Genomic DNA, 27724 nt, shown 5'->3' on the forward strand with positions numbered 1-27724 from the left:
GTCCCTGAGTAACTTCTACATTTATCTTGGAAACAACTTAAAAATAAAAAGTTCAAACTTCTGTTCACTGTGCCAAGCACTGCACGGGGGGGGGGGGGGGGGGGGGGGGAGAGTAGGACATCCCCATATGATAAGTAAACCTAGATAAATACAATTACTGGAATTTCTATGCAGTAAACCTTACTCACCTTCCTCTCTTTTCAATGATTTCTACCATTCATTGGCCTGTGCTTTCTTTTTTTTTTTTTTTTTTTCATTTTTCCAAAGCTGGAAACGGGGAGGCAGTCAGACAGACTCCCGCATGCGCCCAACCGGGATCCATCCAGCATGCCCACCAGGGGGCGATGCTTTGCCCCTCTGGGGCGTCGCTCTGTTGCGTCCAGAGCCATTCTAGTGCCTGAGGCAGAGGCCACAGAGCCATCCCCAGCGCCCGGGCCATCTTTGCTCCAATGGAGCCTCGCTGTGGAAGGGGAAGAGAGAGACAGAGAGGAAGGAGAGGGGGAGCGGTGGAGAAGCAGATGGCGCCTCTCCTGTGTGCCCTGGCCGGGAATCAAACCAGGGACTCCTGCACGCCAGGCCATCGCTCTACCGCTGAGCCAACCGGCCAGGGCCGGGCCTGTGCTTTCAACATGCCTGAATCTTACTTCTCATTGCATTATCCATGAGATGATTTCAATCAATATGTTACGGTTATATCATAAGAGTTTACCCAAATGACCATCATGGTGGCAGGATTTCTTTCTGTTTTCTTCACTGTTGTATCCTTAGCCCTCAGACCAGGACTTGGCACATAGTATGTGCTCAGTCAATAGATGTATGGTTTTACTGGCTGTATTAATAAAAAGTATGCATTTTTTCTTCAAGTGGAGGAACAACCAGCAGATATTTATATGCTTAGGTTGACAATAAATATAGTCCATTCAAAGGAGGGACTGTGGTGGGCAAGAGCTATAGCTCATGTCAGACAATAGTGGTTCAAATATTGTGTCTGCAGTTTACTAGCTTTGTAATCTTGGGCAAATTGATTAATTTCTATCAGACTGAGATCTTTTCAGATGAAAAATGTGAATAACAGAGCTTACTGTGTTGGGTTGTTAATAAGGATGTAGTGATGTCATTTATAAAGCTTAGCATAGTACCTGACACACAGTAAGTATTCAGTAATGTTAGCTCTTATTATTTATAAATTTTTTTCCTTTCCTTTGATCCCGTCATAGTATCAAATGGCAGCCTATCTTCAGGGACGTAGAAATATTCGCGATGAGGAATGATACACAGGCTTTGGAGTTAGATCTGGCTCTGCCACTTGTGTAAGTCCCTCCTCAGCCCTTGAGTTTCTTTATCAGCTGAATGCATATAACTTTATCCAAGCATAGGGTTACTATGAGGACTAAATAAGATGTTGTATACATAATGCCTATATTATATTTAATAAGTGCTCTTTTACGCTCTTTTGTTGTGGTTCAAGTTTTGATTACCCTTCTATGATTTGCTACCAAGCATGTATGTCTCTCTCACCAGTGCAGTGTTCTTTAAGTTATTTTGATGTGACACACAGAGTTTAATATTTTTTTATCACAACCATATATCACACACATTTGTGAACGAAAACATTTTTTCACCAAATAATACTATGAGTTATTGCTAATTATTAGTATTATGTAATAATACTCATTCTATGTAAAGACAGTCCCAGAAGCTCAAAACATGTAAGGTGAATAAGAAAATCAGAGTGGATAACCTTCTGCAAACACATAGCAATTATCTTTATTCAAGGGTTCGCAAACTTTTCTTTAAATGGCCAGATAGTAAGGCCCTTGTATGGCTTTGCAGGCCGTACAGTCTCTGCCGAGGCAGCTCTGCTGCTGTGTCATGAGAGCAACCAGAGACAATATGTAAACTAATGGGTATGGCACTGCTCCAGTACAGCTTCCTTTATAGGCCCTGAAATTAGAATTTCTTATAATTTTCCCATGTCACAAAATATTCTATTGATTCTTTTTTTAACCATCTCAAAATATAAAAACCCAGGCTATGCAGAGCTAGGCAGTGGGCCTGGCCTGACCCAGAGGCTACAGCTCACTTACCCTTGCCCTGGCCAGATAGCTAAAGGCCCTCAAAGAATTAGCCAAGATAATTTTCCTCAATCTACCTAAATATTTTTAAATTTTTATTAATTTTTAATTTATTGTGTTTACATGAATTCAAGTGTCTCACTGAATATAACTTCCTCACCCTCCACCTCTGTGTCCCTTTTTTTTTTTTTTTTTCTTTTTTTTTTTTTTTTTTTTCTTCATTTTTCTGAAGCTGGAAACGGGGAGAGACAGTCAGACAGACTCCCGCATGCGCCCGACCGGGATCCACCCGGCACGCCCACCAGGGGCGACGCTCTGCCCACCAGGGGGCGATGCTCTGCCCATCCTGGGAGTCGCCATATTGCGACTAGAGCCACTCTAGCGCCTGAGGCAGAGGCCACAGAGCCATCCCCAGCGCCCGGGCCATCTTTGCTCCAATGGAGCCTTGGCTGCGGGAGGGGAAGAGAGAGACAGAGAGGAAAGCGCGGCGGAGGGGTGGAGAAGCAAATGGGCGCTTCTCCTGTGTGCCCTGGCCGGGAATCGATGTGTCCCTTTTTTATATCCCCTTTGCCCCCATCCCCTTAACTCTCTCCCCCATTCCCTTTAGGATTTGCTGTCCTGTTATCTATATCTCTGTGTTTTGTATATATACTTTCACTAATCCCTTCACCGTCTTTGATCCCATCCCCTCATCCCCCTTCCCTCTGACAGCTGTCCCTCTGGTTCCTGTGACCCCACCTCTGCCTCTATTCCATTCTTCAGTTCACTTTTTGTTCATTAGATTCCACATATAAATGAAATCATATGATATTTTTCTTTCTCTGCCTGGCTTATTTCACATAGCATAATAGTCTCCAGGTCCATCCATGCTGTCACAATGGTAAGATTTCCTTCTTTTTCACAGCCGTGTGGTATTCCATTGTGTATATATGTACTACAGCTTTTGTTGTTGTTGTTGTATTTTTCCAAAGTTAGAAGCGGGAAGGCAGTCAGACAGACTCCCACATGCACCTGACCAGGATCCACTGGGCATGCCCACCAGAGGCGATGCTTTGTCCATCTGAGGCATCACTCTATTTCAGCGGGAGCCATTCCAGTGCCTGAAGTGTAGGCCATGTAGCCGTCCCCAGTGCCCAGGCCAACTTTACTCTAATGGAGCCTTGGCTTCGGGAGGGGAAGAGAGAGACAGAGAGGAAGGAGAGGGGGAGGGGTGGAGAAGCAGATGGGCGCTTCTCTTGTGTATCTTGACCAGGAATTGAACCTGGGATTTCCACACACCAGGCTGACACTCTACCACTGAGCCAATCAGCCAGGGTCTGTACCACAGCTTTTTAATCCACTCATCCACTGACAGACAGTTGGGTTGTTTCCAGATCTTGGCTATTGTAAACAATGCTGCAATAAACATGGGGGTGCATTTCTTCTTTTGAATCAGTGATTTGGTATTCTTAGCATATATTCCTAAAAGTGGGATAGCTGGGTCAAAAGGCAGTTCAATTTTTAATTTTTTGAGGAAACCCCATACAGTTCTCCATAGTAGCTGCACAAGTCTGCATTCCCACCAGCAGTGCAGGAGGGTTCCCTTTTCTCCACACCCTCACCAGCACTTATTGTGTGTTGTTTTAATGAATGCCATTCTGACAGGTGTGAGGTGGTATCTCATTTTGGTTTTAATTTGCATTTCTCTGATGATTAGTGATACTGAACATTTTTTTCATATGCCTATTGGCCATCTGTATGTCCTCTTTGGGGAAGTGTCTATTCATTTCCTTTGCCCATTTGTTAATTGGATTGTTTACCTTACTGGTGTTGAGTTTTAGAAATTCTTTATAAATCTTGGTTATTAACCCCTTATCAGACGTATTGACGAATACGCTCTCACATTGTGTGGTTTGTCTTTTTATTTTGTTTATATTGTCCTTAGTTGTGCAAAAGCTTTTCAGTTTGATATGGTCGCATTTGTTCACCCTGTCCTTTTATTTCACGTGCCTGTGGAGACAAATCAGCAAAAATATTGCTATGAGAGATATCGGAGAGTTTACTGCCTATGTTTTCTTCCAAGATGATTATGGTTTCACGACTTACATTTAAGTCTTTTATCCATTTTGAGTTTATTTTTGTGAATGGTGTAAGTTGGTGGTCTAGTTTCATTTTTTTGCATGTACCTGTCGAATTTTCCCAACACCATTTATTAAAGAGACTGTCTTTACTTCATTGTATGCTTTTACCTCCTTTGTCAAATATCAATTGACCATAAAGGCGTAGGTTTATTTCTGGGTTCTCTGTTCTGTTCCATTGATCCATATGCCTGTTCTTATGCCAGTACTAGGCTGTTTTGAGTATAATGGCCTTGTAGTATAACTTGATATCAGGAAGTGTGGTACCTCCCACTTTATTCTTCATTTTCAAGATTGCTGAGACTATTCGTGTTCTTTTTTGGGTTCATATAAATTTTTGGAATATTTGTTCTATATCTTTGAATTATGCCATTGGTATTTTAATAGGAATTGCGTTGAATTTATAGATTGCTTTTGGTAATGTAGAAATTTAATGACGTTTATTCTTCCTATCCATGAACACAGTATATGCTTCCACTTGTTTCTGTCTTCCTTGATTTCTTTTATCAATGTTTTATAATTTTCCAAGTATAAGTCCTTTACCTCTTTGGTTAAATTTACTCCTAGGTACTTTATTTATTTATTTTTTTGGTGCAATAGTGAAGGGGATTGTTTCCTTAACTTCTCTTTCAGACAGCTTATTATTGGTGTATAAAAATGCCACTGATTTCTGAATAATAATTTTATATCCTGCCACCTTGCCAAATTCATTTATCAGGTCTAGTAGTTTTTTGACTGAGACTTTAGGGTTTTCTATGTACAATATCATGTCATCAGCAAATAATGATAGTTTTACTTCTTTTCCAATTTGGATGCCTTTAATTTCTTCTACATAAATTCTTAACTGATTAAGAATTAACTCTTGTGATTTGTCTATATTTTCAGATGGGATATCTTTGTGGCCACTCACAATATTATTTGCAAAGCAAATACTATTTTCCTACCAAGAGAACTTCCTTCTTAAATGACCACAAAGTTGTGAGATGGTGAAGGTCTGAGTAGAATTAGCACCAGAAAGTCTGCACAAAAAATAACCGAGTTTGAATCTTGGGAGTCTCCCTTGGGAAGTAAATATTCAGGGAAATAGAATGGCCAAAAAAAGAGCCTCTCAGCTTCTGGTGCCGGCCCCCACGCTCTCCTCTTGGGGTGAGGGTGAGCGAAGTTTCCTCCGTGGGAACCCCGCATCCTCCACAATCCCCTTATTCATGGTTTCCACAGTGGGCTTGGCCCTCTCTCGCTTCCGGGGGGAGAAGCTGCCTGCCATCCACAGTGCTGTACCAGAGCCGAAGACATTCTTCCTCCAGAGGGTCCAAGAGAACACAGCCGTCTGAGAAAGCAGAGTCTGGTCATAGTTTCTGCACTCCATAGGACAGACTATTGTAGTTTCATTGGCAGGTGGAGTGATTGTCTGAAGCACATGTCTAATGATATGGGCTCCCCTCTGCACAGTCTTTGGCCAGAATCAGGAGAGGGCCTCACATAAAGACAGAGGTCCAGCAAGCCCCCAAGACTGGGATGCAGAATTCTCCATCAGTGTGGTGCTGGGCCTTGAGGTAGGTCAGGACTCCACCTCAACCATGTATACTCCACAGTGGCATCAGCGAAGTCAGGCATGGTGTCCTGGGAGTTATTTTCCATGTTTCAAACCACCAGGTAGAAACTACGTATCCTCCATAGCAAGGCTGCAGATGCAAGCTGAACTAGCTGGTCTCTCGCGGTGACTCTGGAAGGGAAATCTCGAGTGCTGACTGTGTACCACAAAAAGGAAACACCTTCGTCCCCAGGGCTTCCCATCCAGGGGTGCTGCAGGCTGTAAACCAAGGCCCTAGGAAATTGACAGGAAAAAAACTGGACTTCAATATCCAAATTTTTGCTCTATAAAAGCCAGTAAGATACAATTATTTGTGTTATTTTATTTTGAAACTGTTTGCTTCTTGCTGTCCTAACATTTCATAATAAAATAGCTTTGGCACGAGTCATCTTAAGCTAATAAAAAGCAACAATGAAATGAAATGGCACTTTTAAGCTTTTAGCAAAGCAAATTTTTGAATTATCTTACTTAGATTAAATTGCTCGCAGTTCTTAAACAAGCTTTGTTTTGTTTCTGGTTTCACTGCAATAACCACTGAGATTTTTTTTAAATTGAATATAACATGCATACAGAGAAGAACACAGATTGTTAAGTGCACTGATAATGAATTTTCGCAAAGTGAATACTTCCTGTAACCAGTAGCCAGGTGAAGAAAGAGCGTCACCCAAACACCAGAAGCCCCTAGGCCCTTTCCCAGTCCCTAACCACCCACTCCCACCAGAGCTAAGTAATAGCATGATTTCTTTTTTTTCTTTTTTTAGAAATTAAATTTAATGGGGTGATGATCAAATAGCATGATTTCTAACATAAGTTGATTTTGTCTACTTATATAAATAAAATCTTAAGTGTATCCTTTGTATCTCTCTTAGCATTATATTTGGGAGATTCATCCATGTTGCTAGGAGTTGTGATTTATTCATTTTCATTGCTGTGTAATATATTGTATAACTATACCAGAATTTTTCTAGCCCTTCTCTTGTATATGAGCTTTTGGGTCATTTCCAGATTGTCTGTTATAGTGGTTGGCAAACTCATTAGTCAACAGAGACTGGTCTATTACATCTAGTACATTTAGGAACATTCTTGTACATATCAGTAATATTTCTGTATGATAGATCAGTGGTCTGCCAGAAATTTTATGTCGGTCCACGAAAGAGTTAACTACCCTGACGTTGTATGAAGATTATTGACTCTGTGATCTTAGTTGAATTCACTTTTGCTCAGGGTGATTTCTGCCTTAGTAGTCCCCGAAATAATTCTCTTTTCATCGTTCCCTAAGTGTAAAAAGGTGAAAACCACTGGGATAGATATCTCAATGGTAAGATCCTGGGTGGGTCAGAGGATATGAATGTGTTTAGCTTCAGTAGATCCTACAAGTTTTCCAAAGTGTCCTTATCAATTTACATCATCACCAGCACTCCATGAGAGTTTCAGTTCCATTCTCACCAACACTGAGTTTTGTCTCTGTCATTTTATCTAATCTGGTAGGTATGTATTGGTAATACATTGTGATTTTAACTTTTTTTTTATGACTAAACTAGAGCATCTTTTTCTATGTTTATTGGTTATTTGTATTTCCTGTTTTGAATTTCTTCTCAAATATTAGCCCATTTCTTTATTGGATTGTCTGTCTTTACCTTAAGGATGTGTAGGAGGTTTGGCTGGATACGTGTACGGTATTACAATTATCTTCTCCACTATGTGGCTGTTGGTCAAATAAGTTTGTAAATATGATGTATATGTTTGCTGGCTTGTGGTTTGCACTGGGGACTGGGCAACACCAGATATAGTGGTCTGTGAGGTTGCTGGTCACCTTCCTGATTGGGAGGGACCATTGTCTTGCTAATGTTTACTGGAAAAGAGATTCTGCCCCCCCATTCTCCCCACCAAGAGCTGCAGAAGGATTTCTTTTTTTCCTTCTCTCTAATCTCTTGTCCTCCATGGGAAAAGCAAGTTTTCTGCTTTTCCCTTGGCTTTTCTTGTGGCTGGCCTCTACTGGTGAGACACCAATAAACAGAATGGCCCACCACTCTCTGACTCCGCCATTTCTTTACTGTCTGCCCGAATTTAATGAGAACCTGCATGTGAATGGCCAAGATGGCGGCAGCCCCTGGCCTTATAGTGGCCTACCCTTTGATTCCATTGATGTCATTTGATAAAAACATTCTTAATTTCCTTCATGCTTAATTAACATATTCTTGTATTCGGTTCTTTAAAAATCTGTATTTTTATGAAGTTTGAAGATATTTTTTGTTTTCTCCTAAAAGTACTATTATTAATATTTTACTTTTACATTTAGTTTTCTCCATGTGGAATTGGTTTTTGCATGGTGAAGGTAGAGATTCATTTCTTATATTAATCCCCAGTGTATTCATTTCTTATGGTTGCCATAACAAAGTATCAGAAACGAGGTGGCTTAAGACAAGAGATATTCATTCTCTCACAAGACACATTCATTCTCTTGAGCAGGGGTCCCCAAACTACAGCCCGCTGAGGCCATTTACCCGGCCCCTGCCGCATTTCTGGAAGGGGCACCTCTTTCATTGGTGGTCAATGAGAGGAGCATAGTTCCCATTGAAATACTGGTCAGTTTGTTGATTTAAATTACTTGTTCTTTATTTTAAATATTGTATTTGTTCCCATTTTGTTAAAAGTTTGGGGACCCCTGCTCTTGAGGCTAGAAATCCAAACTGATGTCAGCAGGACCATCCTCCCTTGGAAGGTTCTAGGGAAGAATCCTTCCTTCCCTTTCCAGCTTCAGGTGGTAGCTGGCAGTGCTTGGAGCTGCTGGGCTTGCAGCTACATTGCTCTGATCTCTGCCTCCATTGTCACATGACCTTCCCATCGTGTCTGTCTGTGTCTAGATTTGCTTCTTATTATAAGAACTCCACTCATATTCTATTCAGGGCCTGTTCTAATCCACTATAACCTCATTTTAACTAATTATATCTGCAGTGATCCTATTTCCAAATAAAGTCACATTTTGAGGTACTGAGGGTTAGGAACTAAGTATATCTTTTGGGGGTGGTGGGGTGGTGAGGGCATACTGTATTTCCCCATGTATAAGATGCTCCCATGTATAAGACACACCTTAATTTGGCGGCCCAAAATTTGAAAAGAAAGTATTACATAAAGTTATCGAAGTCAAGTTTTATTCATCATAAAATTCATACAATTCCTCATCACTATCAAAACTCCTATCTATTAGCTTGTCCTCATCTGTCTGATGAATCACTGTCGTCAACAGTGAGCACAAAAACAAGCACAACAAGTGGGAAATGCAAGTTTAAAAAAATTACAACCGCCTGACCTACGGTGGCGCAGTGGGTAAAAGCGTCGACCTGGAACACTGAGGTCACCGGTTCAAAACCCCGGGCTTTCTTGGTCAAGGCACATATGGGAGTTGATGCTTTCTGCTCCTCCCTTCTGTCTCTCTCTGTCTCCTCTGTCTAAAATGAATAAATAAAATCTAAAACAAAAAAACCCCAAAAAACAAAAAACACAAAAATGGTTTATTTTAAAAAAAAAATCTACAACCACTGTATAAGATGCACCCAGTTTTTAGACCCCAAATTTTTTGAAAAAATGTGCATCTTATACATGGGGAAATATGGTAATTCAACCCATAACACCCAGGGAACTAACTCACCATTACTTATTGAACTTCCAATTTCATCTGTCACAAATTAAGTCAAATTTTGAAACTTCCCTTTTGTTCTCTGGGTCTATTTGTCTATCCTTGCACAAATATACTGTCTTTAAAGACTATCATTTCATAATGAATCTTGATATTTGACAGAGTAAGTCTTCCAGCTTTGTTCTTATTATTTAAGATTATATTGGCATTTGGCACTTTGCATTCCCAAATAAATTTTAGAATCTGCTTTTCAACTTCCAACAAGGAGTAAAGACTATTTTTCTCATTGAAATTGCATTAAAAATGCAATTTTGGGGAAGAACTGACATCTTAAAAATGGTGAGCCCTGGCCGGTTGGCTCAGCGGTAGAGCGTTGGCCTAGCGTGCGGAGGACCCGGGTTCGATTCCCGGCTAGGGCACACAGGAGAAGGGCCCATTTGCTTCTCCACCCCTCCGCCGCGCTTTCCTCTCTGTCTCTCTCTTCCCCTCCCGCAGACAAGGCTCCATTGGAGCAAAGATGGCCCGGGCGCTGGGGATGGCTCTGTGGTCTCTGCCTCAGGCACTAGAGTGGCTCTGGTCGCAACATGGCGACGCCCAGGATGGGCAGAGCAATCGCCCCCTGGTGGGCAGAGCTTCGCCCCTGGTGGGCGTGCGGGGTGGATCCCGGTCGGGTGCATGCGGGAGTCTGTCTGACTGTCTCTCCCTGTTTCCAGCTTCAGAAAAATGAAGGAAAAAAAAAAAATGGTGAGACTTCCAGTTCGTGTACACGGTATAACCCTTTATTATTTACGCCTTCTTGCATTTCTCTCGATAATGTTTTATAGTTTTCAGTGTAAAGGCCTTACACATCTTTTGTTGGACTTAGGTATCTGATACTTCCTTTATGAAGATTTGTTTTGATGAAATAAAAGCAGAGGAAGAGAAGAAAAGCTTGTACTGGGCTTAATGCATCACGTTATTAAGGAATTTTCCTAAGTTTACCAAGTTTAGCAGGGCAAAGAGCTAAGTCAAGGTTTCACTAACTCCAAATAAGAGCTGGGTAAATAAATTAGTTATCACTTCAAAAATATAGTTTTTATGAAAGATGAAATGGTTTAACATAGGGGGTCCTCAGAGGTGGGTAAAATAGGTCCTTGGCAGAAAAAAAGTAGGGATGTTAGATCACCCACTTTGCCATTTGGAGAACCTGCACACAGGCTGGAAGAGGTGTTAGGACAAGATGCAGATATTGAGTAGGGGGAGGGGACTACCAGGTCTGGGATTTTCAGTGTTCTCAGGATGTTAGGGTGCCCCAGAAGTGCCATGTGGGCCCGGCAGGTGGTCAAGGTATTTTGAGGTCTATTTCCCCTTGAACCACAGCTGTTCTGTCCCACTGTTATGTAATACATTGGAAGTTAGCATACACCTTTGAAATGCACACACGTGTGTGAATGTGAATACAGAAGGTTCTTGTACTGAAAAAAAAAATAGCTTCAAAACTACCAGACTACATATTCTTTAACTTTCCACTCAGCCTCAGGATTCCGAGATTCTAATATCGTAGCCAGCCTCCACTCCTGGGGCTCTGCCTGCATCATTATGAACCTTGTTCTTGGCAGCATTGTGATACTGTGTGAATTTCCCGGGCCTTCCCAGGAGCCACTGCAGACTGTCTACTTGGAGGGGCTTGAGAGTGGTAATCAAGTTGGAAGAGAGCTCAGGGACTTGTCCAGCACTGCACCTGCATCATAGCCCAGCAGTGTTTCTGTCTGGAGTCTGAATTGCGGATTCCTAGAAATAGCTCAGTTTACAAGGGCGAGTCAAGCAATCCAAGTATAGTACTACTAAAGCAGAGTTCCTATTGTATTTCACGTGCTGCATAGGTGATGTGATCACTTGACAGACACTCATTGCCAGGAAAAAAGAAAGATGATTATAAATATATAGTTCATTCTCATTCATAGAAGCAGAATCTTTTCTTTTTCCTCCTAACAGTCAACTAATTATTCCAATGGCAAATCTTCATTTTTTTCTTCCCCCCCAAAACTGGGCACCCTTGGCCTAAAAGTTTTAATTTTATTACTTATTATTATTATTGTTATTATTATGAAAAAGAGGAAGAAGAAAAATTATATTACTTCTCCTTCTCTTTGGGGTTGATGGAGATTATGGGGAACAGGATTCAGCCCAACCATTTGTGCCAATGAGCCCAAAATGTACACATCTCTAATCTGCTGTGAAAGCGGCCTCTTGGGCAGGTGAGGATAAGCTCAGCTGCTGGTTTGTTGTGCCTTGCTCCTCAAGGACAAGAGGAAGGTGAGCCACTTCCTCTTGTCCCCGCAATAGCTGACAAGAAAGGAGCAGCTAGCCTTTTGCAGTTCGACCCTTATCCCGTAGTCAGTAATTCCTTTTTCTGACTGAGTTCATTCCATGCTCATCTCTTTCTGTCCATCCCTGGTTCTCTTTTCTTCTCCTTCTCTCTTTTCTTCCACCTCCAGCAAATAAAGGAAACAACAACAACAAACTTGCTTGAGTGTCTCCAACTTGTCAGTGAAGCCAGAAGGATTAGGGTTCCTGCAAGCCGGAGAAGCAGATGGGTCAGTGATGCCTCCTCAGAGCCTCCAGCCTCTCCCCGCTGAGGAGGAAAGGTCACAGTCGGTCACAACGGAGGCTTGGTTTCCTAGGGAACCCTGTGTTTTCTGGTTCCCATTCTCCTCCCTTGTGATTGGGCTTTGTTTGTGTGCTTGCTTGTTTAATGTTTTATCCCACCACTTGGAATGCTTTAATTTTTCAGACAACTGACTTTGGCCTTGCTGAAGATATTGTAAAAAGAGTTGGAACTGTATTTGAAATCTATCACAATTCTTCACACAAGCTGCCCAGCTTGTACCTCACATTGCACAAACAGCCATCGCCACAGGAGAGCTATGGAGGGGAGGGGAGTCGTCCCCACCCCATTCTCTTTTGAAAGTAAGACTCAGCAAAGACTCACACAGCTGTTCCCTAGCAAGTGGGCCTGCAAGTCTGAGCTGGCTTTATCTTCAGCCTGCACAGGCTAGGGGAAGACTTGAAATTTCCGTTACAAAACTTAGCAAACTTGGTTGAATGCAACAAAATGACTAAAAGTGCCTCCTCTGTGCAAGGTACCAACAATTCAAAGATTCATGTAGAGTAGTTTCCTGCCCTCAGGGTGCTGGCTTTTTTCCTTGAAGCAGATGGTATTATAAGTTCTATATTAGACATATAAATAGAGTGAGATTAATTCCAGTGAAGGAAATTGAGCAAGAACTTTAGGGAAAGATTTAAAGTAGAGTTGGGTGTGAGGAACAGGTTCGTTCTCCATTCTTGCAGGTGGAGGTGAAGGCACATAGAGGAAGGGAACAAGACGGGCGAAGGCCCGGAGGAGAGACAGGTGCTGCGAACATCTCATGCTTTGGTAAGGCTAAGAATGAGGGGGAAAGGTGAAATGGAAGCTCAGGCTGAGGTGGGTTTGAATGATGCTAAGTGGCTCTGAGTGCAAAGTTTGAGTTTGTGTAAGGCGTTGGTTTTTCCAGCATTGTTCCCAAACCCTGAGTTTCCTAGAAGGTGGCTCAGAGGCACTGCAGGGCAGAGGTCCAGAGCAGCTCCTCTCTTCTCCATTTTGTATACTGGGAGATTGTAAGGCCAGGGGCGGCGGCCACCACAACCCAGCACGTGCAGGTTCCCATTAGATTCGGACAGACAATAAAGAAACAGCGGAGCTGAAAAATGGTGGGCCATTTCTTTATTCTAGCCTTGCAACCGTCTGGCAAGTAAACATACAGAGGGCTTGAAAACCCACTCACACATTCTCCGGTTCCACAACCAGGAGAATCTTTTCCGGTTTTTCCTAGAATCAAAGGCCCCCACCAGTCTCAGCGGAGCTCACAAAACCTCTCGCCCCTCTGGTTCCCCATCTGCCAACATGGCTTCTTACTCTCTGCACAAACCGGCTTCTCTTTCAGCACCCTGCCATCTTGGCTTCCCACTCTGCAAAAAAAACATGTCTTCCTTCCTCTCCTTTCTCCTTCTTCTTAAAACTTTTTGGCATGAAACCCCCTCCTCTAGTGCACATTAGCATAACAGTGGTCCTTCCCAAGCAGGAAGGTAATTAGCAGTTTCACCTGGGCAGTGGCCATTTTTTAACAATAAAAGTAAGCAACAAAAATCATATTTTACAAACTCATTTGCTCAACAGTGATTATTTTTCTTTTTAAGAAGATTCCACTTAAAAAAAAAAAAAATAAAACTGAAACCCATTGGTGCATGCCCAAGAGAACCATTTATTTATCCAGTTAGCCAGCAAATATTATTAGGTGTCTTCTACATACCCAGCCATGTACTAGGTTCTGCTGAAAAGGAGCACTGAAGATTTTGAACTAGTCAATAGCATGTTCGCAAGAGCCATTGAGTCAGCAGCCTGAGTATAGTCCTGTCTCTGCCACCCACTAATCACAAAACATTAGGCAAGTCTTCTGGCCTCAGCGGGACCAGTTTCTCACCTGGACAGTGCAGGGCTGGGCGGGGCAGTCAGTCTCAGCCGAGACATTCTACCGACATGATCAGGGCTGGATTTCAGGGCTTCATTTGTGTCAATAGAGTGGATGAAGGAGAGGCCGGAGTCGGGCCAGTTAGGAGGTGATGGCAGCAAACATCTTCAGACTCTGAGTGATGTCTTTTACTTATTCATTCAACAGACATGTAATACTCAGTGCCAGTACTGTGCTAAGCACGGGGAATATAGCAGTGACCAAAACAAAGCCTCCATCCTTAAGGCACTTCCTATTTGGAGCAGCAGAGAACCTGGGAACATGGGGGATAGTTCTGAGGATGTAGTTTGAAACTCATGACAAGGGATGATGATTGGAGCTGTGAAAGTATGTGAGGTACCAAGGAAGAGGAAGCAAAAAGGTTTGCAGAGAAAAAGAGACCTGAGGTGATAGAACTTTAGGAATATTCTGTGGAAAAGCAACTAACGTTCACTGCATGACAGCACATTCTTTATCAAGCCAACACAACACAAGGAAACCATCCCCCAAAATACCCTGTTGTGGCTAAGAAGCTGTGTGACACATAAGAGATACTGTCCATTTAAACACTCAGTTTTCCTTGAATCACTCCTGTGTATGAAGCAAAATTACACCAAAGCCATATATGGTTTTATATAATAGCAGGTCTATTTGGTTTCCTTAGAAACGTCTTTAGTAAGTACCCGTGACATGTAAAAGTGGAGTGGCAGCTACCTAAGCTGCTGGCTCCTCAAATCTTTTCCCAGACCAAGCTCACTCTCTCTTCGTTTTATTGTATTTTCTTTTTTATTTTTTTCCTTTCCCCCAAGTTTTTGGAGTAGATCCAGAAACAGATTCTGAGAGCCTCAAGCATTTCGTTATTTACCCTTCAGTAATTACATGTCACAGGTTGTCTTCCCATTAAAGACTGGGACTGAGCAATTAGTCTCCCATTGTCTTTGCAGGAAATACCATCCCTGTGACTCCTGGGGAAGGCAACTGTTGATCACTCTGGTTTAAATACTTTGGAAAGTGTTCAGGATGTCCTCTGGTCGGTCATTTACACTGGCCAATTTAGAAAGCGTTTGGAAATGGGCAGAGCAAACGGTGGTTGTCAGAACTGGAAATACTACTGGTCAGTTCCCCCAACAAAACGAGTCAGAACTGTCGCTCTGCCCTCTCGGAGCACTGAACTGTCTGGACTCCGGCGTGTGTGTGAGCCTGCTGCCTGGGCTTTCTGTTTCATTTACACTGTTTTATTTGGGGGTGTTTTCAGCTACAGGTCGTTGAAACTCCAGGAGGCCTGAACAATATGAACTTTATTGGCAGTTCAGTGATTCCACAGACCTAGTGGTTGACCTAACGCAGTCACCCCACCTCTGCTTCCCTGAGGTTTTCCTGTCTGTGCCCTCTTCTCTCGGCTAGTTTTATCTTTAGGCGAGAGCAAGCTAGCTGTGGAAGGTCTAGGTGTCACATCGCAAGCGTTGAGAAGGAGGGAATGTCTCCCAAAATGAGGAGAAGTTCCCCACAAAATCTTCATGTCTCATTGTCCTGAATTGGGTCACCCGCCAGTTCTTGAACCAGTCACTGGAAAGAGGTCTCCCTACATCAATGCATCTCAAACTGCAGTGTGCACACAGATCACCTGGAGATCACATACAATAGATTATAATTCCGTAGGTTGCAGGAGGGGCCTCAGAGCTGACGTTTCTCAGAGGCTCCTGGGTGATGCTGATGTTGTTTGTTGGCACACTGTGAAGCCTTAGGCTACTCGGGGTCCCATCCTCCAGCTGGGGCTGTTGTCACCACCCATGAAACACTGTGACTAAAGGAATATGGAGCATCTGTTAGAGGAAGAAGAAGGGAATGGCCCCATGCAGATGGGAGATGTATCAAAGAGAACTTGCTCCTGGTGTGTGTAATGAGAATGTTCCCTTTAAACCAGGAGCTATACAATGGTCCATGATATGTATTAGAAGCAAAAAGTGCATACAGTGCAACGTGTTGTTGTGTGGGAGCGCCTCTAATGTCTTACTATTTATTCACGGGGATGTATACATCATAATTTCTGAAACAGAAGGGAAAAGTCATGCTGCCCTCTTCATTATCACTCATTTATTTTTACTTAGTATCATATATGCAGTGTGTCTCAAAAAGACAAACTTAAACGAAGCTGATTTAACTGTCCGTAAGAATAAAAAGAGTGTGCCAAGTCCAGCCTCTGTTCTCTGAGAGGATATCTCATCATTCTTGGTTACTGGGATGGGAGAATACGCCTCCACTTATCATAAGAGTCACTTGACATGATGTAGGTAGGGCTTGAAAAATGCTGCCAGTGGTGAATTTCTGCCAAAGCAAATGGTCACAATGCCCTTATGAATGGTTTCAGTGGAGAATATCATTATGCTCTCTTCATTTGAAAAGGAAGAGCTAGTCTGTTATATTTTTGTTTTTCTTGGCAAAGACACACAGGTGTCCTGAACTGCAGCTATTTAGGAAAAATGCTTGTAAGACTGAAGGACTGATGTCCATCCTGAAGCTGAACCATTACAGACTCAGTGGAGATCAAAGTGAAATGTACAGCCAGGTGTTCAGTAGACCTTCCTGATATGGTCACTGTGGTGGGGCAGCCATTTCCAACCTCATATGCAAAGACAGCATCACTCAGGAGAGGAGATGGGACTTCACTGCTCCATGTCCCGGAGCTAGCAACCTGGAACCATGGGCTCACATGTGTGAGAGCCGTGGGAAGCCATGGCAGCTCTCAGCTGGCCTTTCCTACATGAGTTCTAAAGGCACCTGTCCTACACGGGAAATCACCAGCTAGCCTCTGTCTCTGCAAAGGCCCAGGAAGGTTGAGAGAGTCTCAGACTAGCTGGGGAAAGCCACTAGACTTGAAGCTGCACACAGGTGGAAGCTGTGCTCAGGCCCAGCAGGTGCCCATGTTGGCAGGGTGATTGGGGAGTTAGTCTGCTCCCCAGAGTTCTGTCTGCAGCATTGACTAAATGTTTACTATTGAAAAGAGGGAAAGTAAAGGAAGAGAGCATTTTGCTGCCTAATTTCAGTACTTTATACTCTAACAATGGAATGTTGAGGTGTCCTGTCTACATATTTAGGACCTCCTAGGCTGCCAAAGAAAGATAAGATAATATTAATATTAGCTGAGCCTGTGTAGGATAAGCAAGACTGCACAGTTCTTTACTGATTAATTCAAACCAAATGCCTTCCTATTGTGCCTGCTGTGAGGCAAAGCATTACTAGCTATGGGAGGAATTTTAAAAATGGGGAGACATATGGGAGTTGATGCTTCCAACTCCTCCCCCCCTTCTCTCTCTCTCTCTCTCTCTCTCTCTCTCTCTCTGACACTCCTCTCTAAAATGAATAAATAAAATAAAAATAAAAAATAAAAAAGGGGGGAAAAACAGGCCTTCCCTTACAATTTAAAAGTCTTACAACTTGAAAAGTAGGAAACAGTAAGTACATTTAAAGTATCTATATCAAATAATATAAAAATTTTTAAAAAGGGGAAAACAAAAAGGGGCAAGATAATACCAAACTGGGAAATTCAAGCTAGAAAGTGCTAAGGAAGAGGGACGTTAAGCTAGGCCTTGAAGCAGGGGCGCCTGACCTGACGTCCACAGATGGAACCAGGGGTCTGTGAGCCTGGATGGGGAAAAGTTACCTCTTTATTTTCACTAACTCTCAACTGAACTCGGCATTTCCTTCTAGCATGAAAGTAGCATTAGCTATTTGTTGCCAGTAGAAATTATGGGTATTTTCATATTACATTGTAGTTAAAGATATCCTGCAATATTATTTATGCCCAACACTACTTAAAAATTTGTTGTTATTAGACTTTTACTGGAATTTGTTTACATATTGAAAAACATAACTTTGTTATACAGTTTAATAACTGTATATAGATATACTTCTTTTGCATTTTATGGGTTAATTTCAAGCATTTAGAAATATTATTCTGAGAAACATATCTCCAGACTGTTATGGCAGAAAAAAAGAGGTGAAGAGCCCCTGCCTTGGAGAATGGCTGGGCCTCCTCCCAGCACTCGGGACAGAAGACCCTTGGGGACCAGCCTGCAAAAGGCAGGCGGGACAGGTGGCTGGCTGCCACAGCATGTGCTGGGAGGATGTGGAGACAAAGCTGCGGTGAGCTGGAGCCCCAGGCTAACATAATTTCACAGACAAATTGGTAGGTGACAGGAGGCAGTGGGAGGTGTTTCCACTGAGGCTTTAAGTTGTGTTTAGGAAGGATGCGTGGCAGAGCCAGGAGAATGGGGTTGAAGGGAAGTAACAGGAAGCAGGGAGATCAGTCTCTTCCTCTGCTAAGACTGATGCCGACCAGGGAGAGTGTGATTCGAGAGTCAGAGGAGGCTGTGAGCACACCTGCAGGACTGCAAGGGCAGGCTCGGGCCATGGTTTACAGTGATGGTGAGGAAGGCGTGGTCGGTGTCAGGCCCCAGTGACTAGGGGAATGAAAATCGCTTTCACATTCAACGAGTGCTTCCTGCGTGCCAGATGCTGTTTTAAGGCCTTCTGTGTCATTTAATGTCATTAAATTTGTTTCATTCAACCCTCATAACAAACCCTGTGAGGTCAATATGATAATTCCTATTTTTCAGATAACAAAATCAAGTCTGGAAAAGAAAGATCAGAGATTCACAGCAGAAAAGAAGGGAATGTGTTACTGAAAGAAATAGGAAAGAGGAATTGGCTTGGGGAAAAATAATTATGAGCTCAACTTCAGATATTTTTGCATTGTTCTCTTGTCTTCAGTTATTTTAAAGGGCTAAAAGTTCAAATAAAGTGTTTATAAGCACAGTTTCTGGCTTATTTCATTGTCCAGATTTTTATTCTTTTGTTATTAGTGAGTGCTGAGTTAATTTGTAAATTGGTTTCATTTTTCTATAAAAAACAAAGAGGAATTCAGCAATAAGCGCTTGGTACATTGATGGGTGCCCAAAACAGGGAGGTCATGTGGTATCCGGAAAGAAAACAAATATATAAATGTTAAATTCTTTAATGATGCATCTGTCTCTTTGTGTGGTATTGTTTTTCAGGACCACTCCAGCCGCTGTATTAGAAGACATGTGGTGTATATAAAGTTTGTGACAGTTGGGGGAAATTTTGGTAAGTGTCACTGCATCGTTTTCTGATACCTTTTCTGTAAAATGGTGTCCACAAAGAGAAGCCATTGTCTTGTTCTGTGCTTCTTTAAATCTGTACTAAACTTATATAAAAAGCAATTTTATAAATTTTATAAATAGGACATTCAGTTGGTGTTTTCTGACAGTATGACTTTTTTTTTTCCTGTTATTGCTGATGTTATTAAGCAATATGGGGCTTTCTAAGATTTAATAAGAAGTCTGGTTCAGGAAAGCTTCTGAATACAAAGTGAAGAATACCCTTGGCAGTTTAGCTTATATTCTGAGCCAACCCTAGAATATAAGAGTAATAAACTTGTAGACCAGAAGTGTGAAATAAAATGAAAACTCTAAAGCAGAGAGATCCTTATGGCCTCTATTTTGCAATGAGAGAGAAACAGGCAATTAGCTTCTTGGGGAATGGGAAATTAAAGTTGTTAAGAATCCAGCATGCCTAGGAGCCAGCCTCCAACGCAGCTAAAAGTGGCCTGAGAGGCCAGGACCATTAAGTTCAGCAACTACCCAGAAGACCTTGCTAGCAATAGTAAACAGGACAGTCTTTGAGGTCAGGAGACCTGGGTTAAAATTCCAGTTCTTCACTTACTGGTTGTTACATGACCTCTCTGAGCTTGTTTCCTCATCAGTAAAGGGAGGCTTATACTATTGCCTGCCTCATAAGGTGGTTGTGAGAACAAAATGATATAGGTAGTGCTGGGGCATAGTAGGTGCTCAATTAAGCAGTTATTCTTGCTAACTAGAGCAGGCTTGTTTGGAAACTGGTTTGCCATTGGCGTCAAGCCAGCAGAGGTGTTCATATCGCCCAACAGAAGGGCTGCTGGGATGGATTGGTCGTGCCCCGGTTGCTTGGTCGCCTCCAGCGCCTGCTCTGTATGGAACAAGCTCTGGGAACCCCTGAGACATTTGTCTTCTCTAACTCTCTCGACCTATTGTTGGACAAACTGGCTAATTTAAAACTTCCCTTCCTGGCACCTTTAGAGCCAAGTACAGTCACAGTTTTGGAATTAATATTACTTTAAACCAAAATACAAGAAGAAAAAGAAGGTTTGGGAGTAGATGGTAGGTGCCCTTGGGTTTGCCCTCAATTACCAAGTTAGGCCTTCATTCCCAAACATGTGTTTTGATTTTTTTTTTTTTTTTTGGTCTATGTTAATTATATAGCTTTCACAGAGATCTAAGTATTGGGCTGACGGTTTTTTTGTTTGTTTGTTTGTTTTTGAGCTTTGACTAAAAGAATTTGGCTTTGGGTTTGGGCCTTTAACTGTGGCTGGTGAAAATTGACTGTATCACTATAGACCAGCCAGTGTTTATGACCTGTGTCGATGTGACAACCCTCCAGTTCCGTAGAATCCTGGAGATGGACTGGCCTCTGGGTTTACCTGGCCCAATCTCCCACTAGCTAAATAAGTCCCTTCCACAGTCTCCCTATAGAGGGAAATCCAAGTTCGCTCAGAGCTGAGCCTGCTGTTGTCCTGAGCTGCTTGCTCTAATGGAAAAAAAAAAAGTTGGGGGCTCAGGAAAATTTCAGGGGGGTAGATCTTGATTGTGGTGGTATTTATAGGACTATATGCGTTCATAAAAACTTACCGAACTATACAATAGAAAGGGTGAATTGGTGAATTTTGCTGTATGTTAATTAAACCTTAAATTTTTAAATGGAAAGAAGAAACAAGCAGTTAGACAAATACCTGGGCATTTAACTCTAATTGTTAAAAAAAAAAAAGAGGGAGGTGAGTGGGAAGGGAGTGATCTGGGCCTTGTATATGGAACTATTATATGCACTCCATACAACAGAGACTGGGGCTTCTACCTTTCTGTTGTCGCAGTGCCTGGACAGTGCCTCGCACCTGGAAGGCCTGTGATACATATTTTTTTAATTACCTACTGCTCTTAGTCACTTTCTAAGCAGACAGAGACAAGTCCACTCACTTTCCTATACACCAGCCCACCGGCGTTGAAAGACGATCTCCTTCCTCATTCATCTCTTCTTCTCTGGGCTGAACCTACCATCTCCCATTCTTTGACCCTTTGTCTTCTGATGTTGTTTTTCTAGCTCTCCCCACCCTGCCCCTCTCCTTGAGGAAACATCTGCTTTTCCATCGCTTCCTCACACTTGGCCCAGCTGTAGAACTGCTACCCCTGAGAGGGTCTGGCTGGCGGAATACAGTGGGCTGTCGATTCTGTAGATGTTAACAGACACCAACCCTAATCCTGTTCCTCCATAATCAGTCCCGAGTGCCTGGTAATGGATCGGGAAGGATTTCTTTAGTCTTCTAAGCATGGCGCTCCTAAAAGTAGAGAGGAGATCAGGTATCAGGTTCCTCCTCTTAGATGTCTTGTCTGAAATGAGGCCAGGCCACCTTTATTTTGAGACGGCAGTAGTGCTGTTTATAAATCTCTCGGGTAGTAAGTATCACGGATCCCAAATCTTCATTATGAGTCATAGGAGGTTTGGAATTCTTAAAACTAAAACGTGTGGATGCTTTCAAAAATCTAGATATATTTTTTTCCTGGCCATGCCAAGGGGAGATAGATAAATACATAGAGAGAGAGCAGTGGTTCTCAGTCCAGGTCAATTTTGTCTTCCAGAGGGCATATGGCAATGTCTGAAGACATTTTTGGTTGTCACAACTGGTGGAGAAGGGGTGGGTGCTACTGGCTTCTAGTGGGTGGCAGCCAGGGGTGCTGCTAAATGTCCTCCAGTGTGCAGGACAGTGCTGCCCACACCCAGGGAGCCAGCCTGAGGCCACAGTCATTCTGAGGTTGAGAGACCTGACAGAGAAGTAATAAAAATAATTTTAGTATCTAGGCCTGACCTGTAGTGGCACAGTAAATAAAGCATCAACCTGGGATGCTGAGGTCACTGGTTCGAGACCCTGGGCTTGCCTGGTCAAGGCACATATGAGAGTCGATGCTTCCTCATCCTCCCCCCTTCTCTCTCTCTCTCTCTCTCTTCTCTCTAAAATGAATAAATAAAATCTTTTAAAAATAATAATTTTAGTATCTAAAGTATTCATTATTTTGAAGGCTTATAATTTTAAATAATTTGACACATAGTTATACATGCATATATAAAACTAGAAAACATTAAAAAATTTGTTCAAAGAAGCACAGGTCTGAAAGGGCTCCTAAGAAGCTATCCCTTACATTAACTCTGACTCCAAGCAAAAAATGACCTAAATGACTTCAGACAGAGGAGGGGTATCTGATGGCTTACACTGATGACTGGCAACTAAAGCTGAAAGCGGGACTCGCACAACATGATCCCAGCAAGCACACAAAAGATGTCGCCTTATATTTTAAATTTCAACCCCAGCTTCTTCAGATGTGTTTGTCTTTAGATGACCTCTGAAGTAAAATGGCATTTCACTCTGGGCTAGCCCTTCCTTCTGAATCAAGGGTAGCGATTCTGGTGTGATAAAAATGTGCTTAGGGAGGAGCGAGAGATCTCATTACAGATGATTGAGATTGGGTATTTTGGTACACAGGGCTGTGTATTTGCTCAATTTCCTAGTGCTACCACAGTCTGTCTTCACTGTAAATTGTTTAGAATCTTTGTAGCCCAAATATGGCTACATTTGCTGAAATAGGGAGATTAAAGCAACATATGTCAAGTTGTGATATAGGACAATCCACTTGAAAAGACTTGAATTATAGGGCCTATTTTGGGAGGGTAACTGTGCTGTTTGTGAGGTATATTTTGGGCTAACCCAGCTTCAAAGCCAGTAATATCTTCCCAGAAAGGGTGTGGTATGTGCTTGTGGACATAAATGTTTTCCTACCAAAAGTTTTGGTATGATATTCTTTTGACTTTACTCCCCTTCATTTTTCTTTTTCTGATAATCTTTTTTCTTACAAGAATGCTATGACATGCATTCTAGGAAGCTGGAGAAGGATAAAAGATCTCATTTCAGATGGCCAAGCCCAGAGATTTAGGGACTTAAATATTTTCAGTCTGCTGTTTTTAAGATGAATAGAATTTGGAGAATGGACCAAAGCTGAATAGTAAGCAGAGTCAAGTGAGCCTATAAAAATACCATGTTGGCATTAAGTACTTTAATGTATCTGTAGAAAAACTGCACATTTCTTAGTTACTTGTTACCCAGAACCCCGTTTGGAACCCTGGGGTAATTCCCCTGGGTCATTTCCATGCTCTTTCAGGAAGACTGATAACCTAGGGTAGGTGTCTGCTTTTACTTTTGTTCTCCAAGGCTTGTACCCATCCCTGCTCTGCCTCTGGCAGCCTCCCTCCTTTCCTGTGATTCCTGAGACCTTGGCCTCAAAGAGGGTCACTCTTTCGGCCCAGTCAGCATTTCCTAGTTCTTTTTAAAAGTGAATGATAAAGAAGAAATTAGGTCAGCAAAACAAAACTAGCTTCTCGTTTATACAATGTGTGTGTGTGGGGGGGGGGAGGAATAGACATAAAGAATAAGAGCAAGCAATTTTGTAACCCAGAAACTCACCAGACCTAAGGGCACAGAAGCACTTTTACGTAAATTCTAAGTCATCAAGGCAACAAAGCCAGAGCCCGAGTGCTCCGGAGGGAGAGCTGAGACTGTCTGGAGAGGTTGTCCTCTCTCCCAGAGCTGGTTGCCCCTCTGCATCTGAATCACCCTGAGCGCTTGTTTAACAGTGCAGGTCCTTGGGCCTACTCTAGACTCACAGTGGCGAATACCTGGGGCAGATGTGTGTCTTCACCCTTAAGGCTCTTAGGCACACCAGTTTGTGCCACTGGCTGCTCTCCTGCCATTGTTCTCAGCTTTGTTCAGGCCTACAGTTCCTTGTGAAGCTGGGTGCAACAGCCCTGCCCAGCCTCTAAGATTCCCTTCCGTGCTCATTGCTGAAGAACGTAAATTACAGATCAGTCTGTCATTTCTTAAGTCAGACCTGTGCCTGACTGCTCCCCACTCTGGTGTGCATATGAGAGTATTCTGTTACCTGGTCCTTGAAGTAATTCCTTGCTCATTCCTGGTTAGTTTTGGCACCATCCTAAACCAGAATCTTAGAAGCTACTTTGTGACTGCCATCCTACTTGCCTGCTCCAGTAGTGCATTTATCTGCCATCAGCTTTCACTCTAAAATTTACGCTGCAATGTGGTTTCTATCTGCAGCAACACTATAAACCAGGATTTCCCACTTATGGAGGGGAAACGTTTTCAGAATAAGTAGTTGTCGTGTGTTCTGGTGCATGACTGGACAGCTGACACTGTGGAATAGCTCCCACCTGGGACCCAGGTGATTGGACCCACCCCACAACCCTGCCTCTGACTGGCAGGCTGCCTATGGAATGAGTATGATATCACTTGTATAGCTAATTTCAGTTTATAAGGAGATGTGGCACATTTGCTCCTCCCAAACCACTTCTTAGGTGGTAGAACAGGTAGTATCCCCAGATAAAATCTAGGGCTTGGAGAATTTAGCCTATGTCTAAGGCAGGGGGTGTTTGATAGTGTGGGGTGTTTGCTCTCCTCTCAGAGACTGGAGGCAGGGCTGGTATGTGGTGAGAAAGGAAGCCGTACAGAGATGGTGAATGTCTCAATGCTGGCTTGGTCCTGCCCAGCCAAGGGCACCGTGACCCTGGTACCGCACCGAGAAACACTGCTCTGAGGCTGCACAGCTGAGACACAGGAGAGCCTCATGTGCAGAAGAGCCAGATTCATGCCCGCACTGTCTGCATCCAGGCCCTTCATGGCCCTCTTCATGTTAAAGGCATCCCAATCTCAACTCCCTCCTTGTTGGGACCTCTCGGGCTTTACAATTGAACTCCGAGCAGCTGTTCTGTAGGTTATGCCATGCTCTCTGCACCAGAACAGGCTCAGCACGTTCCGTACGGAAAGAGCCTCTAAAACAGCGGTTCTCAACCTGTGGCTTGCGACTCCGGCGGGGGTCGAATGACCAAAACACAGGGGTCGCCCCAAAGCCATCCCCCGGGGTCGCGACCCACAGGTTGAGAACCACTGCTCTAAAACCTCCGTGGCCCCGCCGACCAGCACCCTGTCCCTGTCATTCCCAGTGCAGGTAGAGTGAGAATGTGTGCCATCTTTGAAAAAGCTCAGAGCCTGAGAGAATGCCCACCCACAGCCTTTGATTCAGTCTGACCAGCTTAAACACCATCCAGATAGGGAATTTGGTGTCAGTTTCAGGAGGTTTTGATATGATATCTTTGGCTTCATACCTACCTGGCCGACTTCTATAGCCTGCCGTTGGAGTTTTGTTTAAAGTTAGGTTTTGATGTCAGAGAGCAAAGCAGCCGAGACAGTGGCTATATCAGTTTGAATGAGCACACATGAAATTTATCAAAGTGGTAAAAATAAAACTGTATTGAATGAAAAGGCACACAGTAAGGTGACCTGAATATAAATGTTGAGGCGATTATGAAAAGGGAAGTGTGATATTATCTGATCTGGCTTTCTCTTTCTTTTCTATTGTTTTTATTTTTTCTTATCTCTCTTCCAGTTTCTTTCCTAACATTTTGTTTTGAAAATTTTCAAAACTGCTGGTTGGGAGAATGGTCAAAACAATGCCTATATGTCCATTACCTAGATTCACCAATTGTTCTAAATTTGCCACATTTTAAATTTTTTATTATTTCTTCTTCCAAATTAATATATATATATATTACATTGTATAAGTTTTTGCTGCACCATTTGAAAGTTGCAAGCATCTTGACATTTTAACTCTAAATGTTTCATCATGTATTTCCTAAGAATAAGGACATTCTTTTACATAACCACAATACTATTGTCATACCTAAGAACTTTAACAATAATTTCATAATATGATCTACTATCAAGTCCATATTCAGACTTTCTGAATATGTCCCAGGCTGGTTGTGGTGTAGGGGTGTCCTGCTCTCCAGAAGGTTGTTGTTAGATGCAGGTTAACATCCTTTGACAAGATGACTTCATAGGTGGCGTTGCATGCTTGATGGTATAGTACATCAGGAGGTAGAGGATGTCAACTTCTCCCACCGTCTGCAGTGCAAAACTTGATCTCTCGGGTGAGTTGTTAACCATACCTCACCAATATCCAGATGTACTTTGAGTCAGTAAGGCATCTTTGGGCTGATATGGGGGTCCTTTATGAACATCCTGTCTGTCCTCCCTCCCTCCCCCTGTCCTTAAGTGCTGTGAGTATAAATGGATAATCCTTGCCTGGATCTTTATTACATTGGAATAGTGTCTGATATTTGTTACCTTTTGCTTTCTCTTCCTCAGTTATTTATAGTGAGTGATATAGGCCTTCATGGTGTTACAATGATTTCTTAGCTACATCACTGATGGTCAGCTAAATTTTATTGTGATAATAGATTATGCCAAACTTTTTTTCTTTCTTGCCTTTGGGATAAGAAGGAGTAACTTGAGCAAAGCATTTACTACACGGAGGTACTACACAGCATCTTTACCTGTAGAACTTTTTTCACTTTCTTCTCGCCCAGCAACCCAGACTAGTGAGCGAAGTGACTTGCTCAAGGTTATACAGCTCCTATGGTAGAGCTAAGATCAATGCAGATCTGTCAGGCTTAGAGCCAGGGTTTTTCTACTCGTCATGTTCCCCAGCCCCTGCTGTGTCCCCACCTCACAATTCTTGCCGTAGATGAACGCCTACCTGATTGGGTAAGTCTGTAAACAAGGACCGTCAGATGGCACAGTATGCAGCTGGAGGAACACAAGACACACACACCTCAGAGGGGCAGGTGCTGCTGGGCCACAGGCAGCCTGGGCCAGCACAAGCAGAAAGCTTGATCTGTATATTAACCAGTCCAACTTTTTTAAGGCTGGCAGCTAATAAGTATATTCTGACACCCATTGGTCCAGTCACCAATTTCAGCCCCCACACAGGCTGGCCGAGGCTACCTTGAGTGAGCCAGAGCATTGTTTAGAAATGGAATTCATAGCTTGTCGGTTTGTTTTTTACTTTCTCTTTTAAACAGAAATTAGTAGTCTTGAGAATTTATTTGAGGGGCGTTTGATTTTTGAAGAGAGGGAAAGGTAGGTTTCATGGAAGTATTACCTAACTGACATTATTATAATAAAACCTGGGATGTATTAATTAGAAGGTTAACAGCACAGTAGCAGACAGTTCATCTGTAGCTGTGAAAGAAAGCAAACACATCTCCCCTCCAAGTATCGTCTGTAGGGTTTTTCTTTTGTAAATGGTTCTCTGAGTCCTTGAGAAGGGGATGGAGCCTGTGTGTTTTACCATCTTGCACTGCTTGTTCTTCGTGTATCTTTAACTGTGTTAGTGAGTCACAGACGGACTGGGACGCTTGTTCCCATGCGAGGATGGAAGCAGAGCCGCTCAGATAAACAGCAGTGCTTCTCAGGAGGCCCGGCCTCAGTGTTCCAGCGCCCACTGAGGACCAGGGCCTCTTAGATTAATGCCTATTCTTTCTAGCAGAATAATTCTTGAGTTTGGAGTGATTACTCTACCATTCAGGAATCTAGTCCTGCCCTCGCATTTTACAGGTTAACAACCTGAGGCCCAGAGTAGTTGAGTTGGGCCCTAGTTAGATCTGATTTACTTGGGTCTCTCTTGATTGAGTCTTTTTCTAAAGCTAGTTTTCAGTCAACAAGTAATCATAATGCTTCACCCTGGCATGTTGCTCATAGTCCACAATGT

General features: G+C 42.8%; 1 protein-coding gene across 3 annotated transcripts in view; it reads left to right on the forward strand.

Moving 5' to 3' along the window:
* Positions 1–27724, forward strand: part of FYN (FYN proto-oncogene, Src family tyrosine kinase) — a 230844-nt gene that overhangs the window by 90672 nt on the left and 112448 nt on the right. For all 3 annotated transcript variants that reach the window (XM_066373451.1, XM_066373453.1, XM_066373452.1), the window contains one exon: positions 19001–19070. The gene's annotated coding sequence lies outside the window, so the exon portion shown is untranslated. The remainder of the gene's footprint in view (positions 1–19000; positions 19071–27724) is intronic.

Source organism: Saccopteryx leptura, chromosome 3 (assembly GCF_036850995.1).
Source record: "Saccopteryx leptura isolate mSacLep1 chromosome 3, mSacLep1_pri_phased_curated, whole genome shotgun sequence".
NCBI lineage: Eukaryota > Metazoa > Chordata > Mammalia > Chiroptera > Emballonuridae > Saccopteryx > Saccopteryx leptura.